The sequence below is a fragment of the Rhodnius prolixus genome, unplaced genomic scaffold, assembly GCF_049639745.1.
Source record: "Rhodnius prolixus isolate KJV_2025 unplaced genomic scaffold, Rpr scaffold_2, whole genome shotgun sequence".
NCBI lineage: Eukaryota > Metazoa > Arthropoda > Insecta > Hemiptera > Reduviidae > Rhodnius > Rhodnius prolixus.
In genome coordinates, this window is record NW_027411592.1 from 4,315,828 (window position 1) to 4,333,483 (window position 17,656).

At 34.3% G+C, this 17,656-nt stretch overlaps 1 protein-coding gene across 1 annotated transcript in view; it reads left to right on the forward strand.

Moving 5' to 3' along the window:
• The first annotated feature begins 1,058 nt into the window (after positions 1-1,058).
• LOC141450312 (very long chain fatty acid elongase AAEL008004-like) overlaps positions 1,059-17,656 on the forward strand; it is a 66,450-nt gene continuing 49,852 nt past the window's right edge. Inside the window, exon 1 of the mRNA XM_074120618.1 lies at positions 1,059-1,283. The gene's annotated coding sequence lies outside the window, so the exon portion shown is untranslated. The remainder of the gene's footprint in view (positions 1,284-17,656) is intronic.

Below are 17,656 nucleotides of genomic sequence, written 5' to 3' on the forward strand. Positions count from 1 at the left end.
CATAGAACTTTTCATTGTTAATTATTTTCAGAGTAATTTTTCCTATTAATAATTTCCAATTGCGCTTTAAAATCACCTTGTATGGGCCAATTATATAAAAAGAACAATGAAGTCAGTAATTAAGTAATGCACCTTTTCTTTTGCTTATTTACTATACATTTAATACATTCAAGTCAGATTCTTACCCCACGTAAGCAAAAGTGTTGTTTTCTTGAAGATGTTCCATTGTGAGTATTCACTGGAATGGAGATTCTGGAATTAAGAAAAAATGTTCAGGAATTGAGGTGATCGGGATTCATTAAACTTGCCGATTATCTTCATGTAGATCTATATTTTAAAAACTCCAGTTTTGAGATACCGAGATGCAAAACTTACCTCAGTACAGCCTACGAAATTCTTGTGGGATAATGCATTCTCCTATAAAATAGAAAACATTCTTCTAAAAATTATGGGGCGAATTTAAATGTCTCTCTCTCTTCAAAATTACTTGTTATTTAAATTCAATAATTCGCCTATCGAGACAATTATGATTACAATCATAAAAGGTGTACAACTTGGGCACCAATTCCCAATCAACATATAGCCCAGTACAGCATTGTGATAAATCAAAATTATATCTAATTAATCTTTACAATAATACTATTTACAACAATATAGTTTAACTTAAATCAGCTGAAGAAGCCTTATCGATGTTTTCATAATTTGGAAGTGAAAGGAACATCCTGTTGTCGCTAACCATTTCAATAAACTGTCTAGTTTGAAATAAAAATATCTAAGAACTTAAGAATCCTGAAAAGGACCACAAAATCAAAGGGGAGGAGGAATTTAATAGCTCAGTAAATGAAACTATTAATCTAATAATTCCGTTTATTTGATAGAATTGAATTTTGATAGAATTGAATTTTTCCATTTGATAGAGATATCTCGGATTTAATTTTTTAATTAATTAGTGCGAAAATGTTTAGCGTTTGCATGTGGTTAGTTTACTTGTTGGCCATTAGAGGTTGTGATACCCAATCAGAGCGCCACAGTCGTTCTTATATAAACTGTTCACCGCGGCAGATTTCAGTGGTACGCTGCCGCTTGCTGTGATAACGACTCGTTAGCTTTCTGTTTTACTTTTTTTTTTTTTTGCTTTCGTTAAGTTTGTTTTTTGTTAAGGATAATTTCTGTTTTGATTTCTTATTCATTTTTTGATCAATTCCGCGAATTAAAATTTTAAATTCTGTGTTTTATTTACGAAAAACTTTTTTTTTTTTTTTTTTGGGAGACCACTTATTGAGGTAAGGAAATTCTTAGTTAGATTATTATTTAAATTAAAGGAGTTCTTAAGGTCGATCTTGTTTGAAAACAATGTCACTAAGTAGTATTAAGCAGTATTAGATTTCTGGCTTGCATTACCTGTATATCACGTGTCAAATTTTGTCCGTTACAATCAATAGAGCTACTTTCACCGTCGTTATAGTTTTCAAAATGATATACCCATTTCTGTATGTACAATAATAATAATTATTTATTATTATTTTATTATTTAAACCATTTTGTAGATATTTATTATAATTTTTTTATTATTGTTTATACTTTATTAAAAGATAAATTCTCTTCCTTAATTCTAGGCAATTTTACATATCTCTCTATTTCTATTGATAGGAGAAACTATTGCAAATCTTACCAAATTTGCGATATTTATTTTCCCATAAAATACGTGTTTTTAGACTGAAGTAAGTATTTTTATAAAATGGTTCTCGTTCCAGGAAATAAGTGGCATTTTCGTCCTCTTTCAGACACTATTCGCCAGTGGCTCTAGAGGTGAAAATGAATTTTGTTGAGGTGTTACCGGGTCCATTTTCCGCTACCAGTTCTGATCCTGACACTAACCGTCCCTTGGGAATTTCCGATCCCCTTATACAGCTGAGGCTAGAATTGCACAATATCTACTAGTCGGCTAGCATGGACTAGTTTCTTTGCCCTGAAGCTTAATATCGTGCACATTAAGGATTAAAGTAGCGGGGCGAGACCTATGCCCCACGGCACCGCAGCCAAAAGAGGCTTATCATCCTCATGTCCGCTTATGAGTCTTTCTCCCCAAATCAGCCTAAACATAAGTAGTAGGCACTGAACAGAAAACTAGCTCTTTGAATCGCCACCAGAGTTGCGGCAGTACAGGTAGAAGTTAGTCACTAATTTAAGTTAGACAAATCCATATTCCACGACCAGATTTGGCGTTTTTTTAGGGGAGGGGAAAGCAACAGTTTTTCGAAAATGGTTAATTGTTGAGGTCACTTCCTGAGATGAGGTTATTTTATGATTTCCTTTAAAGTGCTATTTTAGTAATATTTACAGTTCTTTACTTAATAGGCCGATCGAATTTCATAAACCTCTTTAAATCTGGTTTTAGCGATTTTTTTTCTCCAAAAAACGACATTAACACTACGTCTAATTCTGTTCAGACGAATATCTATTACAGCTGCGACATCTTAGTTTTATTCATCTATGCCTTTATAGTATCGGCAATGTCGAGTTTCGTTCTTTTTTCTGGATGACCTTTCGTCGACAAATTTGTAAACAGTTTAACGAAAAATACATTATCTCGTGGGACGGGAATAGCGGAACTCATTTTTTTGTTGTGTCTTTTGGAGTTTGATGTTAGTCTTTATGTTCGTTGAAAGATGATTCCGAAGCACGAATGCATCACCTTTACTTTATTAGAATAGAATGATATTCCTCATAATGTAAAATTACAGGAACAATATGTGAAAATATCTCCCTGAATTTTTAAGTGCATTCTCTGTAATAAATTCAACACTGCATTGCAGCATGCATACGTACTACATAATGAGTTGGGTGGAGTTCCCTTAAATTTTTCTATACTTCCGATGTTTTAATCTTTCGTAAATGAGCTTGTTTCAGCCATTAAAGTGCGGAATTATTCCACAATTTTAGTGCGGCTGGAGTCAGAATGAATATTGTAATGCGGAAAAACAAGATATTTTGTTGTCCTTGCATATCCTTCGTCTGCAACAAGGGCATTTAGAGAATCAGGATCCTGGAGAAATCCGTGGCAATGAGCCCACTGCTTTTAACAGGTTGTATGAGAGTCGCTTCTTGGACAAGAGGAAAACCCCAACACTTTTCCGACGCCTTGCTTTCTCATTTTCTTCTATAATCTTTTACGCGATTCTTTGCATTCTTTTAGACCAAATGTTCTCGAGGATAACTTACTGAAGGGCTTCTTGTGGAGGAGATGCAGACTTTCTTCTTAGGTCCCATTTCATGATAATCTTATCTGCATGAAAAAGAGATTCAGTAACTGAAATTACTTCAAATTTTCCAAATTTGAATGAAATTGGATCACCATAATGCGAATTAGATTTTACAATTTTTTTTTTGTTTGCTATTTTGTCCGAACGAAAATTATAACAATTACTTTATTTAAACTTTGTGTACGTAATGCATTGTCTACTGCTATTATCTGTAACTTTGTTCCCAGAAAATTCAATTTAAGCTGAGCTCTTAATGGTGAAGTTAAGGTCACCTCTTGTTTACCGTTGCAGAACGTGTATAGTCACGTTTGTAAAATAATTGCGAAAAATCAAGTAGGGTACCGAAATTCTGTCTAGGAAAAGTATCAGTGTACGATTTTTTCTTTTTTATTTAAAAAAAAATATAATTCGGTCTCTACGAGATTCCTTTAATATGGAAATGCTAATAATCACACGTGTCTTATGTTTTACATTTTGTTTTGCAACTTCTTTCGGTGAACATGGATTTTTAGGGGATTTCTGAGGGAGTATGACGTCAGACTTCATTTAGCAGCATATTTAAATGTGCGAAATATTTATGCCGAGTAATTTTCTAGTATAAATTTAAAATTCAAGAAAATTGCGAAAGGAAAAGTTATACGAGAGTTAACAAGTTTTATTTTAAAGTAGTGCAGCAAAATTACAGAAATCTCTATTTTAATTTGTCTTAAGCTTAAGAACATAGATCTTTCCAATAGCTGATACAAGTATAAACTGGGAGTAACCATCATAAGAAACTGTAAATACAAATTTATGTATATGTTATTAGTGTAAAGAAAACTGTTGCGATCATTTTTGACAAAATATAAATAATAATCATTATCGCATACCACCTTTGAATTGCTCTGGAATAGGGAAGCTCTAGTCGGAAATACATCATCTGAGAAAGCGTCACTAGCACCGGATTGGTATTCATGTGGAGTTCTACACGTAAATCGTTATTATGAATGTTTATTTTATTAGTTTTTACTCTATTTAGTAAGATATAGACGCAACCTTGGCCAGAACGTTTGAAATATTGAAGTCCGGTTAGCTACTGCCACTGAGCGAGCATTCTTTAGAGAATTACTGCTTTCTTCTTTTAAAAAACACCGTTTATGCTTTTCCTACTTTAGAACAAATCCAGAGTGAAATTCTTACTTTAATCATATTTATAGTTTTTAAATTTTCTTGATATTTAGAATTGTATAAAAGTGGTAATTTTATTTTAATATTACGCTTAGTGTAATAAAGTAATTGTACTGAAGGAAGCATGACGTAACAGTTTCCACCAAACTCCAGTAGAAATCAATATTCCGTGGGAACAAGTTTCAAACCCAAGTGATAGGCCTAACAAGTTCAAATGATAGCTATTAGTTACCGAGGAAATTCAAAATTAAGAAATAACTCGAAAAAGCCATGTTTTTTTGGATAGAAATTCACAAAGTTATGTTGAATAAAGTTTAAAGTATTGAATAAATCAAATAAAAGTCCTCATAATTATTATTAATTATAAAAACATAGTTACAAGATACACATACATCTTAAAAGTCAGCTGAGGAACAGCGAAGAAGTGAGGCCAAATTGAAGAAGCCTAGTCTAGTTACTGGCAGATAGAAAAGGAGGCGTGCTGTTTACATTGCCTTGACACGCTGGCCTTAAGTAACTTTACCTATCAGCCCAAAGTTGCGAGAGTTCTAGGAGGAAGGGAATACCTCGGAAAAGCTATTAAGACTTCGTCACTTGGTTCGTGTGAATTGCCAAGGTCAGTGCTGTTTGTAACCAGGAAGAGGCCTGCTTATATAGGCTAGAATAGGTAGAATGATAAAGTGACGGCTGCTAGAGGTATGTGACGTCACGAAAATGAAGGAAGAACTGGTCATTGTAACTACAAGAGTAGTTACTTCCACGATTCTGCGATCAGAACGGATGCTAGCCATGCTCTTCCGCCACTGCCACCCCATTCCGCTTTAAGTCATCTTCCAGATCCAATTACCACCCAACCTTTAGGCCGCCTGTCACCCGGATCATCTTTCTATGACATCCTAGAGCTCCTTATTCACTTCCTTTGAATGTAAATTGTCCTATCAATGTAAAGTGTAAAAGAAAAATGTAAAGTTCCCAACTTTTTAGTCAACACAAAATCTGAGTCTCTTAAATACATATTTTAACTCCTTATTTTTGCAGATCCTGCCAAGTTCCCTCTTCTATGATGGCATGATATAAATAATAAGTTAAGTGGCATAAGTTCTATCGCGTTCACATTCCTCAGTTCTTCAGGGTGAAGTTGTCGACTCCTTTTTCTGAACACTTAAGATACAAGGAATCTTTTCAAGGAAGGAATGAATCAAGGAATCTTTTCAAGGAAGGAATAAATCAAGAAATCATTTTTATGAGAATGATCGTATACAGATGTTGCTCGCCTTGATATTTTATGAAGACGTTATAGAATGAGGTTTGAGCTAAAAAAGTAAACAGTTATACGAGGGTCGTTTGAAAAGTCCGTGCAAAAATAAAAACTACTTAATTTTTTGGGGTAAACCTTTCTTATTTTTTCAACATAGTCTCCTTTTAGGCTTATACACTTCGTCCAACGCTGCTCTAGTTTGTTGATCCCTTCCGAATAATAGGATTTGTCCAAGTCTGAAAAATAGCCATTCGTTTCTGCAATCACCTCCTCGTTTGAATAAAATCTTTTTCCCGCCAGCCAGTTCTTCATATTGGGGAACAAATAGTAGTCCGAGGGAGCCAAGTCTGGAGAATAGGGGGGATGTGAAACGAGTTGGAACCCTATTTCCATTAATTTTGCGACCACAACTGCTGAGGTGTGAGCTGGTGCGTTGTCGTGATGGAAAAGGACTTTTTTGTGGGCCAATCGTGGGCGTTTTTCTTGCAGCTCGGTTTTCAAACGGTCCAATAACGATGAATAATATGCACCTGTAATAGTTTTACCCTTTTCCAGATAGTCGATGAGGATTATTCCTTGCGAATCCCAAAAGACAGTCGCCATAATCTTTCCAGCAGAAGGAACGGTCTTCGCCTTTTTTGGCGCAGATTCCCCCTTGGTAACCTATTGTTTAGATTGTTCTTTGGTCTCAGGAGTGTAGTGATGTATCCATGTTTCATCCACAGTGACGAAACGACGCTTAAAGTCCTGCGGATTCTTCTGGAACAGCTGCAAACCGTCCTTGCAACACTTCACACGATTTGTTTTTGGTCAAGCGTGAGCAATCGCGGCACCCATCTTGCGGATAGCTTTGTCATGTCCAAATGTTGATGCAAAATATTATGTACCCGTTCATTCGAGATGCCCCCAGCACTAGCAATCTCACGCACCTTCACTCTTCTGTCATCCATCACCATATCATGGATTTTATCAATGATTTCTGGAATAGTAACCTCAACAGGGCGTCCAGAACGTTCAGCGTCACTTGTGCCCATATGGCCACTCCGAAAATTTTGAAACCACTTATAAACTGTACTAATCGAAGGTGCAGAGTCACCATAATGTTTATCAAGCTTCTCTTTAGTCTCCTGAGGCGTTTTGCCTTTCATAAAGTAGTGTTTAATCAACACACGAAATTCTTTTTCGTCCATTTTTTGAAAATCACTCGACTTCCTCGATTCAAACGAATGCCAAACACAAAGAAATAGACCGATCTGGCTGAAACTTGGTGTGTGTTCTTCCAAGAGATGCTACTAACTAAACATAACCTCGATTCGCGCCAGTAGTGCTATCTCTCTGACTTTGCACGGACTTTTCAAACGACCCTCGTATGTTGTTTATTAATTTAGAAAAGACTGTATTGAGTGTTGGTAGTATAAAGGAACTTCAATTCCAGGCTCCAGGATAGAAAAGAGGAAGGAGGATGTGGAAGGAACGGACACCTGTTTGAAGGTTGTACGTCCGCGCTAGGGCCCTGTTATATAACACCCCCTGCAAGCAGTTTCACCACTTTCTCTCTTTTATAGTACGTTTGTATGTCTGTTTGATAATCAATTATTTTCATTCATATCTCCATGTAATGTCTGGCTCGTGACACGCTACAGCTGCACCATCCAGTAGCAGTAATTAATGTGGAAAGCATTCATTCCCTCAATAAATGCTAATTAAATTTAACAAAATTAAGGAAGAATAAATGGAAAAATCTGGTTCAAATACATTTTATTTATACTCCCGAATCCAGAGAATATTCCACTTTTAAGACATTGTCAGTTTTGAAACCCTTGTATTACTCTGAAATGCAACCATAAGAAACCGTTCTCTTCTCTCAAAAAATTATTATATTGATTATTAAAATTAAATTTTAAATTTAAGTATATGTGGAAATATTACTGACTAAGTAAAAGTTCAAGGAATACTGAAATTGAATGTTGACGTCAGTCTACAGGAGATAAATGATCAACCTCCGATGAAATCAATTTTAGTTATTAATTTAATTGTTTATATTAATATGCAAGTTCCTGTAGCCTCTACCAATCTAGGAATTCAAAAATTCCTTTTTAAAAGCCACTTCCTTTTATTTAGAAGACCTTAAAACGGATGTTTTCGTTCGGTGGTAACTGACAGTGCACGAGGGCAGCATTTCTCACAGGAGTAAGAGAAAGTAAACAAACAAATATGGTTTACAAGTTCATGTTTGGGTTAGTCCGCCGATACCATGGCCAAAGATTCTGTTTCTCCAAAGATTTAATTAAAGCTATTTAATTAGTAAATAATTAGGGATAAACAATCTGCTTCCAACATCAAGAGCCGCGGTAGGAAAAATTGGCGGCACTAAGTGTCTCCCAGTTAACTTGGTCATACTAAATGGATGACTTACAAGTTCTGACGTGGTAGGAGGAGTCGACAACAAACTTCGAGAGGTGATCCAAAAAGCCTGGTGGTTACCGAATTTCGATGGTGGAAATATACCTGCCTGAAATCTGCCAAATCTGCCTCGAAAATCGGAGTAAAAGGAGGCCGACTGCCGAGTAGATAGTCAACCACAATCCCATTTACAAAAAACCTTCTGGAGAATGGTTGCAATTGCTATCTTTTACCGTTTGTTTCAATGAAACATTTTCTTATATTACATTTTAATAAACATCCTTGAACTGAATTTCTCATTACTAAGCCAATGAGGATAATAACTAACAACTGCATAAAGGTAGGCACTTAAAGATAATAAGAAAATATATTTCTTTTCAATATCATAGATACAGTTCTAAGATGTTTGCGTAATTTTTTACTCTTGTGAAACACTCAATAATTAAACATTAAAGCAGGGCTTTTCCAAAACATGTGCACTAAGGCACAACTTAACGAACATTGCGGCCTGCACCATCTAATTATTAAAATAATAATGCAATGCACATAAAAGAAATTCTAAACGTGCAATTGTTGATTAGATGCATAAACTTTTCTTATACAATATAAAATAATCTCAAGTTGCACAATTTAACAAACCTGAAACCTCCCATTGACTCTTTCTCACCAATCTAATTTCTGTAGATTTTCAAAAAACTCAGAATTTTAAAAAAGTATTTGATGTATAGCAAGAATGTAAAATTGGTTAACTGTAGAGTTTTCAGAAATGACACTCAAAAAGAAGCTAAAATATTCCTACATCTCTGAAACTTACTATAAATCAATTTACCTACTTGAAATACATTTCAAGCAAAACCGATGTTCTTAGATAAGTATTTAGTGTATCTAGTTTAAAGATTTCACCTGTAATGACATTATAGAAAATACATTAAAGAAAATAATAAACAAATAGAAAAATTAGAATTTAATTATTGTTATAAATGCATCTTTCATCTTGTAAATTGAAAACAAGATTACTTTAGCCCTAGTCTAATTGCCTGCTGCTGACTCTCCGTCATTTTAAGAGCAGGGAAAATAATATTGCAATAAATAAAGCAATGGGGAAATAAATGAAAATCCAGACGTTGTAGCAAGCTTTAGTCCTAGTTTGAGCTCAGGTACAAAATAAGATCTGAAGCAGAGCCTCGATATTATAGTCACCATGTGTACCTCGTAAATTCCTTTTGCTGTTCTTGATAATAAATACTATTTTTCCGCAGGGTAAATCTTCGATGCAATGTCTTTAGTAATTCAAGTTTTCTGCTCATAGTTTGTAAACAATTAAGAAATTGCATTAGGTGCAGTCTAAAAAAATAGAGATGGTGAGTGTTATGCTAATTTATTTATTAGCAATTAAAATTTACGTCACTTTAATGTATCTGTTAGTTTTTTTTAGTTAGTAGCATGACTCACAGATATACAGTCATGGCGCCATCCAGTCTCAACATGCTATATTCTTTTTGTATTGATTGGGACAATCATGTTCTCCACGATCTTCCAATTGCTGTGTACGTTAATTTATTTGACTATCTCTATGCTACGTGTGACCATCGATTTATTAAAGCATTCCTAGTTTCCAATGGAGAAGATATTGGTGAAAATAGAAGTATGGTGTGTTGAAAGATTTCAATACAATACTTCAATTAACGATTCTTACATTTTTCTGTGGTAAGAGGAAATCTTTTTTCGCAAGAAAATTTCAAACGAATAATCTGTTGTTTTCTGTGGGAATTATAAGGGCCCCATTTCACAGCAAAACCATGACCCAAACAAATATCAACTCTCAATATCTTCTCAACTAATGGATCTGTACTCAAGAAAACTATAGTATACTACTCAGTAAAACAGAGTGTGTAAGAGCACAAAATTTCTTACGAATAATCTGTTGCTTACTGTGGGAATTATAAGGGCCCAATATCACAGCAATACTATGACCCAAAAAAATTTCAATATCTTCTCAAGAAATGGATCTGTACTCAAGAAAACTATAGCATACTACTCAGTAAAACAGAGTGTGTAAGAGCACAAAATTTCATACGAATAATCGGTTGTTTACTGTGGGAGTTATAAGGGCCCCATTTCACAGCAAAACCATGACCCAAAAAAATTTCAACTCTCAATATCTTCTCAACTAAAGGATCTGTACGCACGAAAACTATAGCATAGTACTCAGTAAAACAGAGTGTGTAAGAGCACAAAATTTCATACGAATAATCTGTTGCTTACTGTGGGAATTATAAGGGCCCAATATCACAGCAATACTATGACCCAAAAAAATTTCAATATCTTCTCAAGAAATGGATCTGTACTCAAGAAAACTATAGCATACTACTCAGTAAAACAGAGTGTGTAAGAGCACAAAATTTCATACGAATAATCGGTTGTTTACTGTGGGAGTTATAAGGGCCCCATTTCACAGCAAAACCATGACCCAAAAAAATTTCAACTCTCAATATCTTCTCAACTAAAGGATCTGTACGCACGAAAACTATAGCATACTACTCAGTAAAACAGAGTGTGTAAGAGCACAAAATTTCATACGAATAATCTGTTGTTTTCTGTGGGAATTATAAGGGCCCCATTTCACAGCAAAACCATGACCCAAAAAAATTTCAACTCTCAATATCTTCTCAACTAATAGATCTGCACTCAAGAAAACTATAGTATACTACTCAGTAAAACAGAGTGTGTAAGAGCACAAAATTTCATACGAATAATCGGTTGTTTACTGTGGGAATTATAAGGTCCCAATTTCACAGCAATACTATGACCCAAAAAAATTTCAACTCTCAATATCTTCTCAACTAATAGATCTGTACTCAAGAAAACTATAGCATACTACTCAGTAAAACAGAGTGTGTAAGAGCACAAAATTTCTTACGCATAATCTGCTGTTTACCGTGGGAATTATAAGGGCCCAATTTCACAGCAATACTATGACCCAAAAAAATTTCAACTCTTAATATCTTCTCAACTACTGGATCTGTACTCAAGAAAACTATAGCATACTACTCAGTAAAACCGAGTGTGTAAGAGCACAAAATTTCATAAGAATAATCTGTTGTTTTCTGTGGGAATTATTAGAACCCCATTTGACAGCAAAACTGTGACCCGAAAAAATTTCAACTCTCAATATCTTCTCAACTAATGGATCTGTACTCAAGAAAACTATAGCATACTACTCAGTAAAACAGAGTGTGTAAGAGCACAAAATTTCATAGGAATAATCTGTTGTTTTCTGTGAAAATTATTAGGGCCCCATTTGACAGCAAAACCATGACCCAAAAAAATTTCAACTCTCAATATCTTCTCAACTAATAGATCTGTACTCAAGAAAACTATAGCATACTACTCAGTAAAACAGAGTGTGTATGAGCACAAAATTTCATACGAATAATCTGTTGTTTACTCTGGGTATTATAAGGGCCCAATATCACAGCAATACTATGACCCAAAAAAATTTGAACTCTCAATATCTTCTCAACTAATAGATCTGTACGCAAGAAAACTATGGCATACTACTCAGTAAAACAGAGTGTGTAGGAGCACAAAATTTCATACGAATAATCGGTTGTTTACTGTGGGAGTTATAAGGGCCCCATTTGACAGCAAACCCATGACTCAACAAAATTTCAACTCTCAATATCTTCTCAACTAATAGATCTGTACTCAAGAAAACTATAGCATACTACCCAGTAAAACAGAGTGTGTATGAGCACAAAATTTCATACGAATAATCTGTTGTTTACTCTGGGTATTATAAGGGCCCAATATCACAGCAATACTATGACCCAAAAAAATTTGAACTCTCAATATCTTCTCAACTAATAGATCTGTACGCAAGAAAACTATGGCATACTACTCAGTAAAACAGAGTGTGTAGGAGCACAAAATTTCATACGAATAATCGGTTGTTTACTGTGGGAGTTATAAGGGCCCCATTTGACAGCAAACCCATGACCCAAAAAAATTTCAACTCTCAATATCTTCTCAACTAATAGATCTGTACTCAAGAAAACTATAGCATACTACCCAGTAAAACAGAGTATGTAACATCACAAAATTTCTTACGAATAATCTGTAGTTTACTGTGGGAATTATAAGGGCACAATTTCACAGCAATACTATGACCAAAAAAAATTACAACTCTCAATATCTTCTCAACTTGGATCTGTACTCAAGAAAACTATAGCATACTACTCAGTAAAACAGAGTGTGTAAGAGCACAAAATTTAATACGAATAATCGGTTGTTTACTGTGGGAGTTATAAAGGCCCCATTTCACAGCAAAACCATGAACCAAAAAAATTTCAACTCTCAATATCTTCTCAACTAAAGGATCTGTACGCACGAAAACTATAGCATACTACTTAATAAAACAGAGTGTGTAAGAGCACAAAATTTCATACGAATAATCTGCTGTTTTCTGTGGGAATTATAAGGGCCCCATTTCACAGCAAAACCATGACCCAAAAAAATATCAACTCTCAATATCGTCTCAACTAATGGATCTGTACTCAAAAAACTATAGCATACTACTAAGTAAAACAAAGTGTGTAAGAGCACAAAATTTCATAAGAATAATCTGTTGTTTTCTGTGGGAATTATCAGGGCTCCATTTGACAGCAAAACTATGACCCAAAAAAATTTCAACTCTCAATATCTTCTCAACTAATTGATCTGTACTTAAGAAAACTATAGCATACTACTCAGTAAAACAGAGTGTGTAAGAGCACAAAATTTATTACGAATAATCTGTTGTTTACTGTGAGAGTTGTAAGGGTCCTATTTCACAGCAAAACCATGACCCAAAAAAATTTCAACTCTCAATATCTTCTCAACTAATTTATCTGTACTTAAGAAAACTATAGCATACTACTCAGTAAAACAAAGTGTGTAAGAGCACAAAATTTCATAAGAATAATCTGTTGTTTTCTGTGGGAATTATCAGGGCCCCATTTGACAGCAAAACTATGACCCACAAAAATTTTAACTCTCAATATCTTCTCAGCTAATAGATCTGTACTCAAGAAAACTATAGCATACAACTCAGTAAAGAGAGTGTGTAAGAGCACAAAATTTCATACGAATAATCTGTTGTTTACTGTGGGAATTATAAGTGCCCAATTTCACAGCAATACTATGACCCAAAAAAATTTCAACTCTCAATATCTTCTCAACTAATGTATCTGTACTCAAGAAAACTATAGCATACTACTCAGTAAAACAGAGTGTGTAAGAGCACAAAATGTAATGCGAATAATCGGTTGTTTACTTTGGGAGTTATAAAGGCCCCATTTCACAGCAAAACCATGACCCAAAAAAATTTCAACTCTCAATATCTTCTCAACTAAAGGATCTGTACGCACGAAAACTATAGCATACTACTCAGTAAAGCAGAGTGTGCAAGAGCACAAAATTTCATACGAATAATCTGCTGTTTTCTTTGGGAATTATAAGGGCCTCATTTCACATCAAAACCATGACCCAAAAAAATTTCAACTCTCAATATCTTCTCAACTAATAGATCTGTACTCAAGAAAACTATAGCATACTACTCAGTAAAACAGTGTGTAAGAGCACAAAATTTATTACGAATAATCTGTTGTTTACTGTGGGAATTATAAGTGCCCAATTTCACAGTAATACTATGACCCAAAAAAATATCAACTCTCAATATCGTCTCAACTAATGGATCTGTACTCAAAAAACTATAGCATACTACTAAGTAAAACAAAGTGTGTAAGAGCACAAAATTTCATAAGAATAATCTGTTGTTTTCTGTGGGAATTATCAGGGCTCCATTTGACAGCAAAACTATGACCCAAAAAAATTTCAACTCTCAATATCTTCTCAACTAATGGATCTGTACTCAAGAAAACTATAGCATACTACTTAATAAAACAGAGTGTGTAAGAGCACAAAATTTCATACGAATAATCTGCTGTTTTCTGTGGGAATTATAAGGGCCCCATTTCACAGCAAAACCATGACACAAAAAAATTTCAACTCTCAATATCTTCTCAACTAATAGATCTGTACTCAAGAAAACTATAGCATACTACTCAGTAAAACAGCGTGTGTAAGAGCACAAAATTTCATACGAATAATCTGTTGTTTACTGTGGGAATTATAAGTGCCCAATTTCACAGCAATACTATGACCCAAAAAAATTTCAACTCTCAATATCTTCTCAACTAATGGATCTGTACTCAAGAAAACTATAGCATACTACTCAGTAAAACAAAGTGTGTAAGAGCACAAAATTTCATAAGAATAATCTGTTGTTTTCTGTAGAAATTATTAGGACCCCATTTGACAGCAAAACCGTGACCCAAAAAAATTTCAACTCTCAATATCTTCTCAACTAATAGATCTGTACTAAAGAAAAACTATAGCATACTACTCAGTAAAACAGAGTGTGTAAGTGCACAAAATTTCTTACGAATAATCTGCTGTTTACTGTGGGAATTATAAGGGCCCAATTTCACAGCAATACTATGACCCAAAAAAATATCAACTCTCAATATCGTCTCAACTAATGGATCTGTACTCAAAAAACTATAGCATACTACTAAGTAAAACAAAGTGTGTAAGAGCACAAAATTTCATAAGAATAATCTGTTGTTTTCTGTGGGAATTATCAGGGCTCCATTTGACAGCAAAACTATGACCCAAAAAAATTTCAACTCTCAATAACTTCTCAACTAATTGATCTGTACTTAAGAAAACTATAGCATACTACTCAGTAAAACAGAGTGTGTAAGAGCACAAAATTTATTACGAATAATCTGTTGTTTACTGTGAGAGTTGTAAGGGTCCTATTTCACAGCAAAACCATGACCCAAAAAAATTTCAACTCTCAATATCTTCTCAACTAATTTATCTGTACTTAAGAAAACTATAGCATACTACTCAGTAAAACAAAGTGTGTAAGAGCACAAAATTTCATAAGAATAATCTGTTGTTTTCTGTGGGAATTATCAGGGCCCCATTTGACAGCAAAACTATGACCCACAAAAATTTTAACTCTCAATATCTTCTCAGCTAATAGATCTGTACTCAAGAAAACTATAGCATGCAACTCAGTAAAGAGAGTGTGTAAGAGCACAAAATTTCATACGAATAATCTGTTGTTTACTGTGGGAATTATAAGTGCCCAATTTCACAGCAATACTATGACCCAAAAAAATTTCAACTCTCAATATCTTCTCAACTAATGTATCTGTACTCAAGAAAACTATAGCATACTACTCAGTAAAACAGAGTGTGTAAGAGCACAAAATTTAATGCGAATAATCGGTTGTTTACTGTGGCAGTTATAAAGGCCCCATTTCACAGCAAAACCATGACCCAAAAAAATTTCAACTCTCAATATCTTCTCAACTAAAGGATCTGTACGCACGAAAACTATAGCATACTACTCAGTAAAGCAGAGTGTGTAAGAGCACAAAATTTCATACGAATAATCTGCTGTTTTCTTTGGGAATTATAAGGGCCTCATTTCACATCAAAACCATGACCCAAAAAAATTTCAACTCTCAATATCTCCTCAACTAATAGATCTGTACTCAAGAAAACTATAGCATACTACTCAGTAAAACAGTGTGTAAGAGCACAAAATTTATTACGAATAATCTGTTGTTTACTGTGGGAATTATAAGTGCCCAATTTCACAGTAATACTATGACCCAAAAAAATATCAACTCTCAATATCGTCTCAACTAATGGATCTGTACTCAAAAAACTATAGCATACTACTAAGTAAAACAAAGTGTGTAAGAGCACAAAATTTCATAAGAATAATCTGTTGTTTTCTGTGGGAATTATCAGGGCTCCATTTGACAGCAAAACTATGACCCAAAAAAATTTCAACTCTCAATATCTTCTCAACTAATGGATCTGTACTCAAGAAAACTATAGCATACTACTCAGTAAAACAGAGTGTGTAAGAGCACAAAATTTATTACGAATAATCTGTTGTTTACTGTGAGAGTTATAAGGATCCTATTTCACAGCAAAACCATGACCCAAAAAAATTTCAACTCTCAATATCTTCTCAACTAATTGATCTGTACTTAAGAAAACTATAGCATACTACTCAGTAAAACAGAGTGTGTAAGAGCACAAAATTTCATACGAATAATCTGATGTTTACTGTGGGAATTATAAGTGCCCAATTTCACAGCAATACTATGACCCAAAAAAATTTCAACTCTCAATATCTTCTCAACTAATGGATCTGTACTCAAGAAAACTATAGCATACTACTCAGTAAAACAGAGTGTGTAAGAGCACAAAATTTAATGCGAATAATCGGTTGTTTACGGTGGGAGTTATAAAGGCCCCATTTCACAGCAAAACCATGACCCAAAAAAATTTCAACTCTCAATATCTTCTCAACTAAAGGATCTGTACGCACGAAAACTATAGCATACTACTCAGTAAAACAGAGTGTGTAAGAGCACAAAATTTCATACGAATAATCTGCTGTTTTCTGTGGGAATTATAAGGGCCTCATTTCACATCAAAACCATGACCCAAAAAAATTTCAACTCTCAATATCTTCTCAACTAATAGATCTGTACTCAAGAAAACTATAGCATACTACTCAGTAAAACAGAGTGTGTAAGAGCACAAAATTTATTACGAATAATCTGTTGTTTACTGTGGGAATTATAAGGGCCCAATTTCACAGCAATACTATGACCCAAAAAAATATCAACTCTCAATATCGTCTCAACTAATGGATCTGTACTCAAAAAACTATAGCATACTACTAAGTAAAACAAAGTGTGTAAGAGCACAAAATTTCATAAGAATAATCTGTTGTTTTCTGTGGGAATTATCAGGGCTCCATTTGACAGCAAAACTATGACCCAAAAAAATTTCAACTCTCAATATCTTCTCAACTAATTGATCTGTACTTAAGAAAACTATAGCATACTACTCAGTAAAACAGAGTGTGTAAGAGCACAAAATTTATTACGAATAATCTGTTGTTTACTGTGAGAGTTATAAGGGTCCTATTTCACAGCAAAACCATGACCCAAAAAAATTTCAACTCTCAATATCTTCTCAACTAATTTATCTGTACTTAAGAAAACTATAGCATACTACTCAGTAAAACAGAGTGTGTAGGAGCACAAAATTTCATACGAATAATCTGTTGTTTACTGTGGGAATTATAAGTGCCCAATTTCACAGCTATACTATGACCCAAAAAAATTTCAACTCTCAATATCTTCTCAACTAATGGAACTGTACACAAGAAAACTATAGCATACTACTCAGTAAAACAGAGTGTGTAAGAGCACAAAATTTAATGCGAATAATCGGTTGTTTACTGTGGGAGTTATAAAGGCCCCATTTCACAGCAAAACCATGACCCAAAAAAATTTCAACTCTCAATATCTTCTCAACTAAAGGATCTGTACGCACGAAAACTATAGCATACTACTCAGTAAAACAGAGTGTGTAAGAGCACAAAATTTCATACGAATAATCTGCTGTTTTCTGTGGGAAT